The following is an 18354-nucleotide window of genomic DNA, read 5'->3' as shown; positions in this document are numbered from 1 at the left end:
GTCATCATTCTCGGCTTCCTTCTCTGCCTTAGTCGGCGTCGCCTTGGAGTCGAAAGCCTCTCCCTTATTCTTCTTCCTGGGACACTAGGTTTCAAAATGAACCAGCTCCCCACAATGGAAGCACTTTATCTTGGAGATGTCCTTCTTATTTCTCTTCCCTTGTTGTCCCGCAGATGCTAGAGCCGCATCCTCTTCCTCCTCTTTCTTGATTCGACCTCCTTTGATGCTACTTCCCGTCTTGGTCAGCCATTTGATCTCTTCTTGGCGAAGAGTTGCCCACATCTCTTCCCAACCTGGAAGATTCGCTTTGCCCAAAATGCTTTGGACGAATGTCTCCCACTCCTCGGAGACTGCGTTCAGGGCGGTCCTCACCATGAACTCCTGATCCGGCGTGGCCTCTATGGAAGTAAGTTGGTCCCGAATCTCCTGCAACCTTCTGAGGAATAGATCTATCTGCTCCCCCTTCTGCATCTGATACGACCGCAGCTGATTCTCCAGTAGCATCCTCCTCTGCATGGAAGTGCCTTGATACAATGTCGTCAAGGTATCCCACATCTCCTTTGTCGTATTCTTCTCAGCAATATGTTGAACTACATGATCCTTGACCCCATCAAGGATTATGCACTTTGCCTTGGCCATTGCATCCTCATACCTTTTGTTATCAGCTAGGTCGATTGGGATAGCCATGGTTCTCAAGGCGAAGGCCTTGATGCGATGTCTATCCAGAACAGACAGGATCCTGGCCTTCCAGATGACAAAGTTGGATGCCCCATCCAACCTGTCCTGATCCCTCAATCCGTTCATTGCCATCTCTGCTCTTCTCTTCAACTCCCTCTGAGTCTCTACTTCCCTCCTGGAAGTTCTCTTCTAGACTCCCTCTGAGTCTCGATTTCCCTCCTGGAAATCCTCTCCTAGACTCCCTCTGAGTCTCGATTTCCCTCCTGGAAATCCTTCTACCAACAGTCGAATCGCTCCTCTCCAATCCCCTTTGCTCCTGCAACACTGATCTGGATTTCTTGGCTAGAAATCCGCCTAGGTAGCGACTCCCTCTACCTTGGTTTTGTCCCATTAGGTACTGTTGTGCTTTGATAGCAACAACACCCCACCAACTTCACAATCCAAAATTTGCCCACAGCTCCTAGGCCCTAGCAACTGAAGAAACTAAGCCACTTAGCTCTGCGCAATCCCGCAAGGCTAAATCGCTCCTCTGGCCAACTGCGTCACTCCTACCTAGCTGAGCCAGATGACGTGGCTCTTCATGAGCCTCTTCTACCTCTCACTACTTCTGCGCTGGCCCTCTCTCTGGCTCGAACTTGATGATGCAGGCCCTCTACGTCACTCCTTCTCTACTGCTTTCTGCTTAGGAACAAATTCTGTCTCTCGGGACCACTGTTTCTGCTGCAAATTTTCTGATTTCAGTTAGTGCCTTCAGCTCTCCTGTGATCTGCAATCCTCTGATACCATGTTGAAATTTCTAAGTCTAACCCATTAGAAATTCTTCCTACACTATCTGGTTTATTTCACCTATTTAATTAATTTCTTAACAAGCTATTTAACCATATAAATACTGAAAATAAACACAAATACAGTCTCAACCATCTACAGATCATCAACTGAAAGAATAGACAAACACACAAGGGACACCGTTATTTTTGGACAATCGTCCCCAGAAAAACCCAACTTGGGAAAACCAATGCAGCGATTCTGAAGGTTTTATTATTAAGCATCTTTATTGAGTACAACTGGGGACCAAACTGGCTCACCCTACAGAGAAATCAATCTGGCAGTAATACCTCTCTTCGGAAGCAGATATTCGGCAAGTCTACTCCACGAAAATCTCTCCAACGCCTCTCTGAGGCTCTGCGTCAGCCCTCCTAGCCTCTTCATCAGCCTAGAACCCTCTACGTCAACCTTCTAATGCTCTACGCAAGCTCTCTAGCCCTCTGCGTCACTCACGTAGGCCCTGGTAGCCTCTGTGCAATCCATCTGGCCCTCTGTGTGGCTCCTGCTGGCTCTGCGTAACCTCCTTTGCCTTTGTGCTGGGCCTTTGGCACTATATTTGCCTCTCTGCTATGCACTCACTGCCCCTCGCTGCAACTCAGATCACTTGTTTGATTTCTCTCAGTAAACCCTGCTCCATAGGCCCTCTACGTGGCTCCTGCTGGCTCTGCGTAACCTCCTTTGCCTTTGTGCTGGGCCTTTGGCACTATCTTTGCCTCTCTGCTATGCACTCACTGCCCCTCGCTGCAACTCAGATCACTTGTTTGATTTCTCTCAGCAAACCCCGCTCCATAAAATCGAACTAACTGATCAATCTTGGTGTATCTCCAACTGACCCTCAAGCCTCCTCTTATACTTTTTCTGTCGAGTCTTCAACGGCCAAGATTAAATCTCTAATCAACGGCTAAGATTAGATTTGGCTTGATCCATGTCATTTAGAACCTTCTCACCCAGTTTTATATTAATACCCATTAATATGTTTATTTTCCTAAGTTTAGACTTAGGAACCCATTAAAAATATTAATTATTTTAATATCTATTTAACCAGGAGGAATTTCCTCAAACCATTTATGGGTCTTGGAGATCTCATGTGCTTTAGCCTCTCCACCAATTTTCATGGCTAGAGCACATCCGATGCTACCCCAAATCAACACAAATACAATGCAAAAATGTTTAGCTGACCTAGCTAGAAGGAACTTTTTCCTACTTGTTGCAAATTTAGAGAATTTGTTGGCATTACTCTTTTTGGTTATTATGTCCTCAAACTTGTGTCAAATGTAATTTCACAATTTCTACTTGAAATAAAGAAATTACGACCTTTTCTTGGGAAAAAAAATGTTGTTGAAGGTTGGATGTTTTTCTAATAAAATGATATTGTGTATAGTTTTATAGATTTATTCTCTAATATATCAAACATATATTAATAGTTATACATTACCAATTAACTATGTTGCATGTAGGCCCGTCCCCACCAAAAAATTCCTCATACCCGACGTTCTGGCGTACCAAGGACTTTTACAGGGGTTTGGAATGTCCTCAATTTCTTGGAAACGTCATCAAGGACTTGGGGACTTCAAAGTCGTTCCCAATTCATCTTGGGCAGATTTTGGGGACTTTTCCACCGTCCCCGAGGAAAAAACAGGTTGTTCCTCCTTCAGTTGGCCTGTGTATTGATTCTCTAATTGGAAAAATTGTCTATGGAATACTCAATGGTTCATTTCTTGCACGATATCTCATTATTGTTTAGATTGGAGGAAGTGATACACTTCTCAAAGGAGCGGTATTTGGACCTAGCATTTCAATGCCACTTCCACAAATAAATGATGTTGCAACAAAAGTAAAACATACAAATACAAACATGAATACTGGTTTTTCTTCATAGCCATCTTCACCTCCACCACAAACTCCAATTATCTTGTCATAAGTATATGAGTCAACTTCTGTTATCCAAACCACAACAAATTTGCAAAGCCAACTGGTGTAGCAAGTGGAAATAGCCTCTAGAAACAAACATGAAGATCTTCATCTTCACCAGCAACATGAATTTTTGGGTGGAGAAAATGTTGTTAATGAAGATATTCGTCTTCCCCAATAGCATGGATTTTTAGATGGAGAGAACATTGTTAGTGAGATGTTGGAATTTGTTACTCAGGATTACCTCCATTTATATGGCTGGATCATGGAGGTGAAGATGGTTGGAATATATATATATATATATTATTGTCATTCCCAACTTGTCATCCCATGGAAAATTTGTGGGTGTGTTCTAGCCGTATCAAAAACTCGCCCTCCCATTCCCATCACCCCCAAAGGCAATGCAACATAGCCAATAAACAACAAGAACACTAGTGATAGATTTGCAATCATAGGTGGTCCAACTAGTTGTTTGTGAATTTTAGACTTTAGACACTAAAATCAGGCCTTACACCCATATATTTATTGATCAAAGAGTATATCACAAGTATTAGCAAAAAAAAACTAGATATCAAGGACCCTCACCTTATAGCGTCCATTATATACCTTAGCATAGCTCTGTATAAAAACATTAAAGCCTTTGTGATGAAAGACTTAATTTCCAAATGAAGTAAAAACAATGACACCCACCTTATGTTAGGCTCATCTAAGTGCTACCTAAGGGTTGACATCTTGTAGGCTTATATAAGACTTTACATTCAAGCAAAATATCAAAGGGAATTATTAAAACTCACTAAATAATTAAAAAGGGATCACTAAAACCTACACTTGTTTAGAGGTCCAGTTTGTGGGGCCACATTTTAGTATGCATCAAGCCCTCTAAACCAATGTTGCGATAATCGCGATCGGAATTAAATCAGCAAGGGTTCGGAAAAATGAAAAAATCGTAAGATTAAACAAATACAAAAATTAAGACTTTTTGGGGAAAAAATCGGGATTAAGTCACAATTTTTTCAAACTGAAAATTTTTCAATTTAATCATGATTTTCACAACATTGATCTAAACTCAATTCAACAAGGGATGTGGCCCCTCACCCTCCTAAAGAAAGGATGCTTACAAAACAAGTTCATAGACATGTCATCCAAGATTCACCTCAAGGATACAATCATCAAACCCATGGTTATCTATGGATCAAAGATATAGAGACCAAGTTTACTTCAAATCAATTACGCGAGAACTAACAGAATACTCCTTCTCAAGGGACTTGGCCCAATGTTCAAGCAAAGTTCAAAGTCCATTATTTTCACTTTGAGGTCATCTTTTGTTTGTTCTCATTCCTTCATGGAGTTCAAATCTTTGGGGATTCGATGTCTCAGGGGGATAGGCATCCCTATTTAGCACTTTGTTCTTTCAAGGTCACTGCCTTGGTCGATGCACTAAGAGGTGCCTATGATTTGTTCTCAAAGGCTTCTTGGCTTCTTTAGTATGTGACCATCTCTCCATAAGGCATTCCCCCTTCAATTACTCACTAGACATGTTAGTGCACCTCCAATATATCTAAGTAGGACTTCAACCAAGCTATTAGAGAGGACATCTAAAGATAGTACATCCAAGGCACTTGAATTGCACCTTCTAAGTGTCTCAACTTAAAGATGGTTTTCTATTTGGAGAACTTCCCAAAGCTGAGGGATAGCCTTATTGTCAACCATCCATACAAATGCAAACAATTGATGCATGCCCTCAAGATCACCCTGGGTCAATTTTGAGTGGGTTTTGACAATCTCCAGGTATAGACCGATCATATCTTGTCACCAAACAAAATTTGCCATTGTTGCCACTTTTAGGAGCCAAAGAGGAAGAACAATCTTATTTTCTAATGCCCCTATACTATGAGACAGAGAGAGATATTACTACCTATTTTGCATTTCATTTCACTATTTCAAACAAGGATGTCTTGCATTCTTCTGATTCGTAAATTGTCGTGGATATTCCACTGGACAATTCGTCACAACAGATCTCATAAAATTATACTTAAAAAATCAAAAATCTACGCTGAGGGTTTATTTCTCTTTAATTTTTTGGATCTATAAATTATTGTTTATTGTGTATGCATGCAAATTATAATTATACTAAAAATAGAGAACATCGAAATAAAAACTCACAAACCACAATTGGCACAAGATATGTCCTAGAACACCCTCTCAAGAGAAAACCCAGCTGGAAGGTGAGGTTGCTCTACTCTCTTTCATGAATAGAAAATGGCTACAAGAACAAAGAAGTAAAGCCTGTGGCCCTAGGGCTACTACAATGCACAAATCCTCTATGTATACACTCTTCTTATCCCTCTTGGCTACTCTGCTCGTCTATGGAACAATATGGACTCCTTCAACTCTTAACTAGTGTTACAATATGGACTCTTCTAGAGTCTTCTTCATCATAATCACGTGGCTAGCCCATTTTCTATGAACAATGGGGCTGAAACAGCATCCTCTCAAATTATGGGGGCCAAAACATGAAAGTCAAGTTCCAAGTGGCATAACTTTTGCATATGAACTCCAATTGAGGCAATTCTTGCACCGTTGTAAAGGTATTTATGCATAGAATAGGAAAAAATGGTGTTATGCTAAAGTGACAAAGTTTTTACCCCAAAAAAACATTGTTTGATGCCTCAAAATGCTATTGGAAGGTTTTTAGACCCCAATTTGCTAAACTGGGTCCCGCCAATTAAATGGTCCTGTGAGTTGATTCCTCCACTTTTTCCACTTTGAAAGCATCGATATGGATGACAAACAATATAATGATCCAATCCATATCATGTTCTGATAGAAGTGTTAAACACAAATATTAATCTTTACATGCCCCATCTCAATTGAAGGCTCTCATGGGAATCACCTTATACTTCTGCATTGTCTTTTTATGGTTCTAGCATTGATCTAGAAGATGATTTCCTACTTGTTGCCGCAAAATCTAGCAGATGTGACAGCTCTGGCGAATTCCCTCTTATTGTAAATATTATCTCTATTTTTGTTAAAATTTAAATCTGAGAAATTAGGACACGGATTCTAGAGTTTGGGGAGGGAGATTTGCCTGAGGAGACCAGGTCAATATTAATGTCGGATTTTGTGCTTTAATGAATTGATTTCACAATAAATTCAACTAGAAAAGGAATGGTTGGGAGACATACCAACTCCCTGGAAAATCTGCAAGAGGGAGAGTGGGAATTAGATGGAAATTGGGTTGTGCCGACAGACTGATAGGGGGCAACGTAGAGGTTATGCCCACGTAATTATAAATGGCAGCGATAGCCTTTAGTGGGATAAATTAACAAAAAAGAGAATTACCTCTGCGACAACGGAAGAGGCAAGCGCCTCTGCACATGACAGAAGAGGTCAACATCTCTATGCACCGGGAAAGAGCAAACATCAGAATTGGAGGACGAGGAGATAATTATTTAAGAGATCGGCAATGGGAGTAGGGGGATTCCGTTTTTTTGGCGTTGTGTTGCTCAGTTCAATTCTATTATGATCTGTTTTTCCAATACTTGGAACAAGGTTCATTCTGATAGAGAGAGTTCGCTCTGTGGCAGCTCCGCTGATGAAACCACTAGGTGTGGCTTGTTGGCTCAGAATTTTCAAAGCATTGGCTTGAATTGAGGCTAATAAAACCATTGTAAGTGGCTTGCCAAAGTCTGAAGAACCCACTAGAAAATTTATAGATTGATGAACCTACCGGCCAGGAGGTGGAGACACTCAAGTACTTGTCGGGTTGATGAAACACCAATTGTTGCCTTGGAGTTGAAGCATTGGTGCTTTCCTTCACTGAAGATCTACCTGGAAGAGTGATTCCCATACTCCCATGGTAGCTTATTTGCTGATGAACCTTCCCGAAAATTGAAAGAACTCTCCTCATGGTATCGAATTGTAAGTCTTTATGCTGGGAAGAATCTCAGAGTTGAGATTGACTAAGCTAGCAATATTTGTTATGTAACAACTGGGAGTTGTTGATAAAACCCAAGGGAAGTGAATTCCTATTCCTTGTGTTAACTTCTGACTAGTTGGTGGGTAAAGGTGGGTTACCTTTGGAGTGTTAGTTTTTTTAGCATCGGATGGTGTTCTAGTCTCAAACTTTGTGGAGAGGCTAAAACACATGAGTCCTTCAGAACCCATAAATCGTTTCTGGAAATTCCACCTAGAGACAACTCAATTAAATTAATTAGTCGATAATTAATTATTTCCTAACTCTAACTTAGGGAAATCGATTAATTAATAGGAATTAATTGAGAAAAGTGAGAATTCCCTAGAAACTCACATGGATCGACTTAGAGATGATCTCAACCATCGATTCAGATTTAATCTTGGTTGTTGAAGTCTCAATTGGAGATTATAAGAGGAAGTCGATGAGGTAGATGGAGAATACACCAATGTTGATACTCAATGATCAAGACAGTTCGATTTTCTAGTAGCAGGTGATTCAACAGAGAGATCTTGCCATTGATCGAGTAGCAGGTGGCAAAGTAGCAAATTTCAACTCTTAACTAGTGTTACAATATGGACTCTTCTAGAGTCTTCTTCATCATAATCACGTGGCTAGCCCATTTTCTATGAATAATGGGGCTGAAACAGCATCCTCTCAAATTATGGGGGCCAAAACATGAAAGTCAACTTCCAAGTGGCATAACTTTTGCATATGAACTCCAATTGAGGCAATTCTTGCACCGTTGTAAAGGTATTTATGCGTAGAGTAGGAAAAAATGGTGTTATGCTAAAGTGACAAAGTTTTTACCCCAAAAAAACATAGGTTGATGCCTCAAAATGCTATTGGAAGGTTTTTAGACCCCAATTTGCTAAACTGGATCCCGCCAGTTAAATGGTCCTGTGAGTTGATTTCTCCACTTTTTCCACTTTGAAAGCATCGATATGGATGACAAACAATATAATGATCCAATCCATATCATCTTCTGATAGAAGTGTTAAACACAAATATTAGTCTTTACATGCCCATCTCAATTGAAGGCACTCAAGAGAATCACCTTATACTTCTGCATTTTTTTTTATGGTTCTAGCATTGATCTAGAAGATGATTTCCTTGCCGCAAAATCTAGCAGATGTGACAACTATAGCGAATTCCCTCTTATTGTAAATATTATCTCTATTTTTGTTAAAATTTAAATCTGAGAAATTAGGACACAGATTCCAGAGTTTGGGGAGGGAGATTGCCTGAGGAGACCAGGTCAATATTAATGTCGGATTTTGTGCTTTAATGAATTGATTTCACAATAAATTTGACTGGAAAAGGAATGGTTGGGAGACATACCAACTCCCTGGAAAATCTGCAAGAGGGAGAGTGGGAATTAGATGGAAATTGGATTGTGCCGACAGACTGATAGGGGGCAACGTAGAGGTTATGCCCACGTAATTGAAATGGCAGTGATAGCCTTTAGTGGGATAAATTAACGAAAAAGAGAATTAGCTCTGCAACAACGGAAGAGGCAAGCACCTCTGCACATGACAGAAGAGGTCAACATCTCTATGCACCGGGAAAGACCAAACATCAGAATTGGAGGACGAGGAGATAATTATTTAAGAGATCGGCGATGGGAGTAGAGGGATTCCGTTTTTTTGGTGTTGTGTTGCTCAGTTCAATTCTATTATGATCTGTTTTTCCAATACTTGGAACAAGGTTCATTCTGATAGAGAGAGTTCGCTCTGTGGCAGCTCAACTGATCAAACCACTAGATGTGGCTTGTTGGCTCAGAATTTACAAAGCATTGGCTTGACTTGAGGCTGATAAAACCATTGTAAGTGGCTTGCCAAAGTCTAAAGAACCAACTAGAAAATTTATAGATTGATGAACCTACAGACCAGGAGGTGGAGACACTCAGGTACTTGTCGAGTTGATGAAACACCAATTGTTTCTTTGGGGTTGAAGCACAGGTGCTTTCCTTCACTGAAGATCTACCTGGAAGTGTGATTCCCATACTCCCATGGTAGCTTATTTTCTGATGGACCTTCCCGAAAGTTGAAAGAACTCTCCTCATGGTATCGAATTGTAAGTCTTCATGCTGGGAAGAATCTCAGATTTGAGATTAACTAAGCTAGCAATCTTTGTTATGTAACAACTGGGAGTTGTTGATAAAACCCAAGGGAAATGAATTCATGTTCCTTATGTTAACTTCTGACTAGTTGGTGGGTAAAGGTGGGTTACCTTTGGAGTGTTAGTTTTTTAAGCATCGGATGGTGTTCTAGTCTCAAACTTTGTGGAGAGGCTAAAACACGAGTCCTTAAAAACCCATAAATAGTTTCTGGAAATTCCACCTAGAGACAACTCAATTAAATTAATTAGTCAATAATTAATTATTTCCTAACTCAAACTTAGGGAAATCGATTAATTAATAGGAATTAATTGAGAAAAGTGAGAATTCCCTAGAAACTCACATGGATCGACTTAGAGATGATCTCAACCATCGATTCAGATTTAATCTTGGTTGTTGAAGTCTCAACTGGAGATTATAAGAGGAGGTCGATGAAGTAGATGGAGAATACACCAGTGTTGATACTCAGTGATCAAGACAGTTCGATTTTCTAGTAGCAGGTGATTCAACAGAGAGATCTTGCCATTGATCGAGTAGCAGGTGGCAAAGTAGCAGATTTCCGGAGGAGTTTCCAGTTCCAGAAGAGTCAAGAGAGGAGGTTGTATTATTTCTCCAGGAGGCTACACAGAGCCTCAAGAGGGCAGATCGATTCAGCTGAGGAAGAGTTCAATTCAGTTGCTAGTGGCCAGGAAAACTCCTAGCAGGCTAAGTGAATCACTTCTAGGGGCAGAGATAGGCAAGACGTTTGATTCAGAAGGAGTTCTGGGCAGTGCGTATAAGAGATTGAGCAAGTCTAGTGCAGAGGTGGACGCAGATCTTTTCGGGAATCAATTTCTGAGCCCAGATTGTGGTTGGATAGCTTGTGGAGAGAGGGTAAATTCGCTTAGGTATTTTTGCCAATATTTCTCTCAGACAAGATTGCTAGTTTGGCATCCATTTTATTATACTCAAAATTTATGCTGCTACATAATAATAAAACCCTCATCTGTTGCATCGGTATTATACTCAAAATTTATGCTGCTACATAATAATAAAACCCTCATTTGTTGCATCGGTTTTCCAACATTGGGTTTTTCTAGGGACAAATGTCCAAAAATAACAGTGTCAATTTGTGTGTGTTATTGCTCTATATTTCTTAGTTCCGCATATTTTATTTCTGTAGTGTAATTTTTTATTTGTGAAGAAATTGCAGTGAATTATTCATTGTTTGTCGTAGCAAATAATCTGCTTAATAATTAACCAGTTAGAAGAATAATTTCCAGTCGCTGCATTTCAAGGAATTTTGACATGGAGGCCCTGTTTCAGTCAAAAGTACTGACTTTTACAATTTAAGCACGCCTCCTCAAGCTCTGGAATCTGGCTCGAGGGTGACTACTGCAAGAAAAGGCTAGGTTGTAGTGTGTCTATGGTTGGGTGGAGAATTGAAGTCCCAATCTCAGTTGTCAGGCTTTGGATATAAGATAAGTGTTTATTTCATTTATACATGCAAGTGAATTCCCCATGAATACTTGTTGTGTTGATTTTAAATGTTACTTGAATATATGAAAATTTGTTTCATGAATGATTTGGAATGTTGATATCTTGAGCATTATTTATGTTGAGTAAATTGCTTGACTTTTAATCGTATCTGCGAGATTTGGTTACTATAGATTGATCCCCTGGTCAATCTTCTGAGTAATAATGTATTAAGTGCATGGACAAGTGTTGAAGAATGGTATAATTCTGAATTGTTTGAGTTGTAGTGTTCAATATGAGTGATGTGCCAATGATTTTATATGCATGTTGGTTATGAGGTTTAATTATCATGGCAGATGTGAAGGATAGGTATCCCCTGTATAAAAAGGAATGAAATTCCCATAATTGCTATAAGAAAGCTGGATTCATGTATAATTTTTTGAAGAATGGTTGAATTCCTGTATGCGTTATGTGAACATGAATCTCTATATTCTTTTCATTAAATTGATGAGTATGATTTGCTGGCATGTTTCTATTCATATGCTTTGTATAGTTGAGTTGTTATAAGCTATAAAGAAGTGCATACATCTATATATTGTGGCTAGGAGGAGGGATTGAGTTCCCTGTGATTCTGAAGAAATGCACTCGAATGCATATTCACTGAGTGTATCCTCCTGTGCATCTTTCAATGAATGTCGTGCTTCCTGCATAAAGACCAAGAAGGAAAAAAAAATCTAAGTGTAAATGTTTGCAAAATAGGTTTGGCTTGGATTCACTTGTAGGACCCGCCAAGTCAAGGGTAGAAAGGGTCAGTCGAAAAGGCTAAGCTCGGATGAGTTCATGCTCGACTCAAGTTACGCAAGTCGAGCAATCGGGCGCGCCTGCTACTCGAGAGTCAGGTTAATTGGGGTTACAGTGCCTAATCGGCCCCGAAGGTAAGGTCGGGTGGGATCTTTAGGTCGGGGGTCACGCCGGATGGCCAGTCGAGGTCGGGGCCTTGGTTAGAATTGTCTTTCGAAGATTTGCGGAGAGGCCAACCTCCGCCTTCCAAGTGGATTGTGTCTACCTACCTATGTGGAGATGTTCCACAATGGCAGAGCAGCTGCGTAAGGTGCCACACGAGTTATTACATGATTGCCACATGGGAATCAATGATGATGTGGCAAGGTTTGTAATTGGCCTATCTTTTAATGGTCGCATCTTTTGATTTGTAATTCGGATCAAGGTAAAATTTATATCATTGGAAAGATGAAACGAACACAACGATGTCAACCGTTTTAAGTTTTAAGGAAGTTGAAAAAGATAGGAAATTTTAGATGCCAAACTAAACCTTGGAGATTAGGTCAACATAGTAACTGCCTCCTTCTAATCCTTACAGGCCTAATGCAAAGCCACACCAAGAAAAACTAGCCCTTAAGGCAACAAGAGAATTGGTTATCATTGTCACCTCAACAACCTTTTTCCTGCGCTTTAGTGGTATTTGACCACAAGGGAGGCTTTCCTAAATACCCACCTAAAGGATATTCAATGAGAATGTCTCAAGGTGAATAATATGAGGTCTACTAATAGGGATTTAGTGTCGACAAAGCCTAGAAGGCCTAAATAATCTATGTCAAAATTCGGGTACTCTATTCCTAGACCAGTTAGAGGGTTGACATAAGCTAAAGTTTTGTAGATTTTCAATGATAAGGCAAGTGATGTCATATAACAGCCAAAAGAAAGGTCTTTCAATGAATAATCAACAAAGGAAGCAAGAACTTCAAATAGATTCCAATAATTCAGGGATTTTAATGGATTTTTATGGCTGAAATCATGCATAAACAATAGAAAAGTAATGATGAGCACTAGAATGCGGAATTTAACATGCAATAATGCTAGATTTTTTTTCCTATAATTTATTAACGCATTCCTACTTCAAGAGCTATTAAACATCAAACATATATTACTTTTCAGCAATTTCTCACATAAAACCCTAGATAGCTAGGAATAAGATAGAAGGAGAAAATTATTAAAGAGGGTTAATCTGTTGGAAATAATACTGAGAGGGGGGGTGAATCAGTATTATCAGATCAGATAAAACTTTTCAATTTCATACTCAGAAACATATACGCGACTTCAGTTAAGTGAACCCGCGTGTACACGCGACTGTGTCTAAAGCAACTAGCGTATATGCAGAGATCTTATGATTCAGTTAATCTTATCTTCAGTAAATGCATCAGGATATTATTAAGCATATTAACAGTAAACAGGTGCAGTATAACAGAATAGATCATCACACAAAAGCCACACACATGAACACCATGATATAAGGTGGAAACCCAATGTGGGTGAAAACCACCTGCTGCAATTTGTCTCTTTCTTCTTTAATGAGAAACTTCTTTTACAATGTACTGGTGCAGTCCTTTACCAGCACGCAGGCTACAACCTGCAGAGGGCTACAACCCTCTCTCGTTTTCCAACTACTTTTGGAAGGGAGCTACAACCCCCTCAGCTCTTGTACTAGCTGATCCATTTACTAGTACGTAGGTGCTGACCCTACAACCTTCAGGGACCACGTTTCATACATTTTCATACTGGATCCAAGAGTACAAAGCAAACATTACCGCAATACAATCATCAACTTATACTTGCATCATAATTCATTAAACAAACCAATACCGAATCACTGAAACCCTGTCATCAAGAACACAGAACCCAAACCAGAATCTAGAACTCTGCAACAACCACCAGAATCAGCAGCAACCTGAAATATTAACACTTATCATGCATACGCTACTTCACTGTACCAAAACCGCGTGTATACGCGCTTTCTCCAAAGGCAACCCGCGTGCAGATCTAGAAATGATTACTTCTGCCTTTGCTATCAGATCCAACCCTTGCCAAGCGTCCCGAACAGATAACCAGCAATACCAGATCTTCTCACTGCGTCAGACACCCACAATCCATACTCCTTTGCCTAGTGATCTTCTCCTTATATAGCCTTAGGCCTTGTTCAATACCAAGAGCCAAAACCATAGAAACACAATACCATCAACCTCGAAACTAGGGATCAACACGTCCGTCGAGACATAATGGTCCGAAACCATAGGCACAACTTCCAAGGACTAACCGCCATGGACCAAAGGTACTTTTCCACATACACGCGCTTTTTCTGAAGCCAACCTGCGTGTACACGCGACTTGGTCTTAACAAACCTGCGTGTATGAACTTCCTTGGCAAGCTGTACTAGGATCTGTCTTCTGATTGAGTTGCCATCTCCTGTACCAACTTCTGAGCATCTGTACCAACCTCTGAGTGAGTTGCCATCAAGGACAACACTTGAATCATAATGCCAACATAATCAACACTACAATGATTAGTGCCTTGTTCTAAATGCGTTAATGAAGTCATTTACTGCTAAATTAATGAGAACAGCCTTGTGGAGGTCAGGGGGGTGATTTGGACATCCTTTTTAAACCCTAGCAATTTCCTTGTGAGGGGAGATTTAAAATTTAAAGGATGCACACTCAAAGTTCCCTTAAAGGTTTCTAGGAAAATCATGGCATAAATACAAACCCTACTACACAAATACAATATGCAAAATATACAATAAACTTACAAAATTTTCCAAGAGAAACACTTCAATCAATCCCATAAAATCATCTCCAATCAAGAACCATCTCCAAGAGAAAGCCATACCACCAAAGATGACATTTTGCCCAAGTCGAAACAAGAAAGATTAATTCACACTATTTTGGAATAGAAGAGTACTAAATGTGTGGTGATGAAAAAGTGTAATGAGGGCTCCTCTATTTATAAGATGACTAACTTGCCATATTTCCACTAATTTTACAAGCAAATCACTAAAATAAGTTTGCTCAAGTGTTTAACAAGTGTGAGGTCACAAGTCGACCTCAATATAGCTCAAAAACATAACAAAAAATGCCAAAATAGCTAACATGTGTGGGAAATAATGTCCTCAACTATGACATCATCCTCCATAAATGCTCCATTTGCCACAAGCAAGTGACAAATTTACCATCTCCAAGAGAAAGCTACGACATAAAAGATCACATTTTGCCCAAGTAGAAACAAGAAAGATTAATTCGCACTCTTTTGGAATAGAAGAGTACTAAATGTGTGATGATGAAAAAGTGGAATGAATTCTCCTCTATTTATATGACGACTAACTTGCCTTATTTCCACTAATTTTACAAGCAAATCCCTAAATTAAGTTTTCTTAAGTGTTTAACAAGTGTGAGGTCACAAGCCGACCTCAATATAGCTTAAAAACATAAAAATAAATGCCAAAATAGCTCACACGTGTGGGAAACAATGTCCTCAACTATGACGTCATCCTCCATAAATGCTCAATTTGCCACAAGCAAGTGACAAATTTACCATCTCCAAGAGAAAGTCGCGACATAAAAGATCACATTTTGCCCCAGTAGAAACAAAAAAGATTAATTCACACTCTTTTGGAAAAGAAGAGTACCAAATGTGTGATGATGAAAAAGTGGAACGAGGCCTCCTCTATTTGTATGACAACTAACTTGCCTTATTTCCACTAATTTTACAAGCAAATCACTAAAATATGTTTGCTTAAGTGTTTAACAAGTGTGAGGTCCCAAGCCGACCTCAATATAGTTCATAAACATAACAATAAATGCCAAAATAGCTCACGTGTGGGAAACAATGTCCTCAACTATGACGTCATCCTCCATAAATGCTCAATTTTCCACAAGCAAGTGACAAATTTACCATTTCCAAGAGAAAGCCGCGACATAAAAGATCACATTTTGCCCAAGTAGAAACAAGAAAGATTAATTCACTCTTTTGGCATAGAAGACTACTAAATGTGTGATAATGAAATAGTGAAATGAGGCCTTCTCTATTTGTATGATGACTAACTTGCCTTATTTCCACTAATTTTACAAGCAAACCCTAAAATAACTTTGCTTAAGTGTTTAACAAGTGTGAGGTCACAAGCCGGCCTCAATATAGCTCAAAAACATAACAATAAATGCCAAAATAGCTCACACCTGTGGGAAACAATGTCCTCAACTATGACGTCATCCTCCATAAATGCTCAATTTGCCACTAGCAAGTGACAAAATGGATCATGAGTGTTCCATACTCCAAGGAAAACTCAAAGTGCAATGGGTATGCCTCCAAAACCATGACGTCATCACCATTGTGCCCTATGTCACCCTGGTGCAAAAGGAATGACACGGCACCATCATGCTCAAGTGGCAAACCAGCAGCTAATGATTATGTATGGTTTTTTCTTCAATTAAATATATATCTCCAAGTAGCTTTTAGAAAAAAACAATACCTAGCTATAAGAAAAAGTAATCGAACTTATTTTTTAAGTATGCAAATAGGGATTTCAACAATACCAAACAATGATAAAATAATTTACTACCTGAACACAGCATGAGTTTCAAGACTTCCGCTCGCGCTATTAGTATACAATAATATAACTCACCCATCGGTTTCAAGACTTCCCTTCGCACTAGTAGCATAGAACAACAAAACAAACGAGTCGTCCAAAAGTGGCTCTAAAACATAACATTCGCCAAGAATGTCTTAAATCCGCCGGAGCAGAGCCAACCAAGATCTTTGCAGAAAAAACGCCGAAGCATTGAAAGATTCAATTCCCAACTATTACCAGGCGTTAAATTTAAAATTAAATTGATAAAAAAACAGAAATTAAAAGCTGCAATTTTTTCAATTAAAACAAAAAGTAAGAATCTGAAGAATGTATGAAAATTCACTAACTCAAGGCTGCATAATCCACGCAACAATTAGGGTCGACTCCCGCATTCTGTAGCTTGTGCTCAAAAATACTTCAGCATGACCAACAGTGAGATTCGAACCGGAAACGCACCGATGTCCACATTTAAGTAAGAGCATAACCCTAGAGAAAATTGAAGAGCGAGAAGTTCCAGTTCCAGCAACAGTAATGGTGAATAAATACTCTCCGCCAAGCCAGGCTTCCCAGAAATTAATAATTAAATAAAAATAAAACTACTAATTTCTGCGGCCTAAATGGAGTGGTCACGAGTTAAATCCCCATTCCCGAAGCTTCCATCCTAGCAATTATACCCGCGGGCTCCTCCTTCCTCTTCTTCTTCTTCAATCGCCATGGCCGTGGTTTTCACTAGCTAAACAGCGAGCTCCACTACAGTCAAGGAAGAAAGAGTCCAACAGGTTGCATTTAGACTTTTATTTACCAGTCACGTCATAATATCCATGCAACAATTTGGGAAGGTATGTTGTACTGTGGGACCCAGGGGTTTCAGCGAACACATGCCTAAATCACCTTATATTATAATAATAATAATAATACTAATTTCTTTAAAGATTCCTGCATTCTTTTTCCTAATATAGTATAGTTCTTTCCTGAATATACTGGATTTGGATTGGAAGTAGTTACCTCAGTCATCTATTAAAAATGGGCTCCCCAACATAAAAAAATTGTTGCAACATCGTTTTCATTGGAATTTGGAATTTGGGAGTTATGTGAGGTTTTGCCTATTTTTTTTTTGTTTTAGGGATAAAAGTTGATATTTATTAGCAATTGTTCTAAAAGGTACAAAGAGAGGTCGATAGGATTATTAAATTAGAATTGTTGAATTTCTATAGAAGATATGTTGGTTCAAGCCTAACGGATGAGCGTTGAAGCCTCAACACCTCCCTCATGTAGGTTGCAATCCACTGACAATGAATGGAACTGCAATGCAATGTAATCAATAACAAGAATCGAGTTAAAAAATAAATATATTTATATATAAAAGATTACAAGACCATCAAGTTGATATTTATTAATATGTTATTTATTTAATAAAAATATTATAAAAATGTGTATTTTAACTAATAAAATAGTTTCTACTATCTAGTTAGAATTTGGTAATACAATTTTTGTTAAATCTTTCTACTATCTAGTTAGAATTTGGTAATATAACTTTTGTTAAATTTTGATTTCTTTTATTGTTAAAATGTTTTTTTATAAATCTTAATTTTTTTATTGTTAAATTGTATTTTTGTATATATAAATAAATTGAGTATGTTAAAGAAAATTAGAGATTCTATTTTGCATATTAAATAATTTAAATTTATGATTTACTAAATTTTTAAAAAAAATTAAACACAAAAAAAAATTCAAAAATGAATCATTCAAAACTTATTATTTATCTTTGAGTGAATCTAAATTTTATTTTATAATATATCAATTCTTTCCATAAATCAATTATTAATCATTAATTTAATTTTAAATAAATAACTTCTTCCGTTTTTATAAATTAATTAAAGAAATATTTATCAAATTTTTAATAAATTAATTTAAAAAGTACTTATCCATTTAAACATGTAATAGTATTTATCAACATGAAAATTATATTTATGACCATGA

At 38.5% G+C, this 18354-nt stretch overlaps 1 protein-coding gene across 5 annotated transcripts in view; it reads right to left on the bottom strand.

The window, feature by feature from the left end:
• Positions 1 to 17146, bottom strand: part of LOC149203691 (nuclear factor kappa-B-binding protein) — a 385195-nt gene extending 368049 nt beyond the window's left edge. For 4 of the 5 annotated variants that reach the window (XM_089403526.1, XM_089403528.1, XM_089403529.1 and 1 more), the window contains exons 1-3: positions 16722 to 17146; positions 16366 to 16560; positions 15983 to 16151 (exon numbers count right to left, since the gene is read on the bottom strand). The gene's annotated coding sequence lies outside the window, so the exon portion shown is untranslated. Of the gene's footprint in view, positions 1 to 15982; positions 16152 to 16365; positions 16605 to 16721 lie in introns of all 5 variants that reach the window. The other variant, XM_089403527.1, reaches the window with a different exon arrangement.
• Positions 17147 to 18354: the final 1208 nt, after the last annotated feature.

The sequence above is a fragment of the Pinus tabuliformis genome, chromosome 2_1, assembly GCF_031772625.1.
Source record: "Pinus tabuliformis cultivar Carrire ecotype Pingquan chromosome 2_1, CPIR1, whole genome shotgun sequence".
Classification (NCBI taxonomy): domain Eukaryota; kingdom Viridiplantae; phylum Streptophyta; class Pinopsida; order Pinales; family Pinaceae; genus Pinus; species Pinus tabuliformis.
This window is presented reverse-complemented; position numbering and strand designations above follow the sequence as displayed.